Source organism: Grammomys surdaster, unplaced genomic scaffold (genome assembly GCF_004785775.1).
Source record: "Grammomys surdaster isolate TR1022 unplaced genomic scaffold, NIH_TR_1.0 126518, whole genome shotgun sequence".
NCBI lineage: Eukaryota > Metazoa > Chordata > Mammalia > Rodentia > Muridae > Grammomys > Grammomys surdaster.
The window spans coordinates 11-2,732 of record NW_021621310.1 but is presented as its reverse complement, the minus strand read 5'-3'; the positions used below and the strand labels follow the sequence as shown (position 1 = coordinate 2,732).

General features: G+C 40.1%; 1 pseudogene across 1 annotated transcript; it reads left to right on the top strand.

The window, feature by feature from the left end:
* The first annotated feature begins 1,264 nt into the window (after nucleotides 1-1,264).
* On the top strand, nucleotides 1,265-1,750 carry LOC114614727 (annotated as a pseudogene). The gene has a single exon (XR_003710377.1). The product of XR_003710377.1 is annotated as a glyceraldehyde-3-phosphate dehydrogenase pseudogene (transcript).
* Nucleotides 1,751-2,722: the final 972 nt, after the last annotated feature.

Genomic DNA, 2,722 nt, shown 5'->3' with positions numbered 1-2,722 from the left:
AAAGCTCAAATATGGGACTTAGAATAAACTAGAGACCAAATCTTTCTTTTTTTTTTTTTTTTTGGTTTTTCGAGGCAGGGTTTCTCTGTGTAGCCCTGGCTGTCCTGGAACTCACTCTGTAGACCAGGCTGGCCTTGAACTCAGAAATTCGCCTGCCTCTGCCTCCCAAGTGCTGGGATTAAAGGCGTGCGCCACCACCGCCCGGCTCAAATCTTTCTGGTAATATCATTATATACAGTTAGCACTTTTGAACAGACATGAATTGCTTACATATACAAATAGTAAATTAAACTGAAAAATGGCAAAAGAAAACTCTAAAATAAAGTATAAACTTGGAACATAGTAACTAAATATACAAAATAAGAAACTATTTCTCAAAAAAAATCAGATTAACTTAGTACATGAAACTTTGTATAACTTCAGCAGGATGTATGAATCACAAAGCAATCTACAACGTTATTTAGAATTTTACCAGAAGTAGCACTACCACAGTTAATTCATTTTATGTATTATAAAATAATGTAAATCAACCATTTCTAATGTTAAGCAAGGTACACAAATATAAAATCAAGGGGGTTAAGCAAAAAAAAAAACCACAAATTTAAATATAACTTAGAATTATCAGTATAAACGCATGATTTTTAAATATACATTCCTTAGTTCTAAGATTCGAAGTTCTTAAAAGCAATATTCTAGTAAAAATTTTGGTTATCTAAGCATATTCTCCAATTTTAAAAATGGAAAACCATGTGTATTTGAGTTCTCCATAAAAACAGCCAGTCATATATGTGTGTGCATGAGAGAGAGAGGCTGAGAGACATCAAGACAGACACAGACAGACAGACAGAAAGACAGACAGACAGACAGACAGAGACAAGGAGAGACAGAGAGGGAGTCTTTCTCTTAAAGCCTTTACTTTATTGAATGAGGCTCACCCTTGTTGGGAGAGTAATCTGTTTTTTTCTCAGTCTACTGATTTTAAATGTTAATCACTTCCAGAAAGAGCATCTAGACAAGTGTTTAACCAACACAACTACACAACATAACCTACCAAGTTGACACATAAAATCACCCATCATAGCACATCTCTGACAGTTTAGATCCAGAATACATAAAATAAATTAGCACATGAAAGATGTTCAGTATCAATGAATATACTTCATATATTTATGAAGTAAGTTATCTCACAAAAGATGTTCAATATCATTGAGATATAGAAGTATTGGCTCTCTGCTCCTCCCTATTCCAGATATAGCCACATCTTCTTGTGCAGTGCCAGCCTTGTCCTGTAGACAAAATGGTGAAGGTTGGTGAGAACAGATTTGGCCGTATTGGACGCCTGGTTACCAGGACTGCCTTCTGCTCTGCACTTGGCAAAGTGGAGATTGTTGTCATCAACGACCCCTTCATTGACCTCAACTACATGGTCTACATGATCCAGTTTGACTCCACACACAGCAAATTCAACAGCACAGTCAAGGCTGAGAATAGGAAGCTTGTCATCAAGGGGAAGCCCATCACTATCTTCCAGGAGCAAGATTGCGCTAACATCAAATGGGGTGATGCTGGTGCTGAATATGTCTTAGTGTCTACTGGCGTCTTCACCACCATGGAGAAGTCTGGGGCCCACTTGAAGGGTAGGGCCAAAAGGGTTATCATCTCCACCCCTTCTGCTGGTGCCCACATGTCTGTGCTGGGTGTGAACCATGATGCCAAAGTTGTCATGTATGACCTTGGCCAGGGAGCTTAAGCAGTTGGTAGTGCAGGATCCATTTCTGAAAATCTTGAGTGAGTTGTCATATTTCTAGTGGTTCAAACTAAGATGTTACATATCATGCAAAGGGCAGTGTTAATCTTAATACATTCTCTAGCTGTTCTGGTTAGCTTTTTGTCAAGTTGATAGAAACTAGGGTCATCTGGGAAGAGGAAACTTTGATTGAGAAATTTTCTCCACCAAACTGATATGTGGGCTTGCTTATGGGAGCATTTTCTTAATCAATTAATGATGTGCAAGATCCATGCCCATTGTGGGTGGTGCCACCCCTGAGCAGGCAGTCCGGGGTGTATGAGAAAGCCAGCACAACAAACTACAGCGAGCAAGCCAGTGAGCAACACCCATCTCTTGGTTTCTGCCTCCATTCCTGCCCCTGGGACCCTACTTGGGCTCCTTCTCTGGCTTCATTGAAGATAGACCCAACCTATAAAGTGAAATAAACCTTTTCCTGCCCAGGTTGCTTTTGGTCAGTGCTTTATCACAACACAAAGAAGCTGACTAGAAAACTAGCCTGATGACCAAATCAGAAACCAAGGAATTTCTTTTGAATTTGATTTGGCAATGATTGTATAGTGTTTTTTTTTTTTTCTACCTGCTTTTGGAATATCAATAGAAGACTCGGGCAAGATAAAGGTGAGAGAGCACGTGAAGAGCAAGCGGAGAGCAAGTAAGGTGTGCATGGGGTGTATGTGAGATGAGTGTAAGGTGAGTAGAGAGAGTGTGAGCTGTGTGTGAAGTGGTGTGCGAGTGAGTGAAAGGAGAGTGCATATGGTATGTGTGAGGTGTGTGTGAAAAGTGTGTGTGTGACTGAAAGGAGAATGCACAGAGGTTTGTAAGAGTGTGGGAGTTCAAGAAAAGAAAAGCAGAGTGTGCAGAAGAATGCAGAGTGTATGGAGCTTCAAGATGAGAGCAAGTGAGAGACAGAAAGAGATCAGAGAGAGAGAGAGA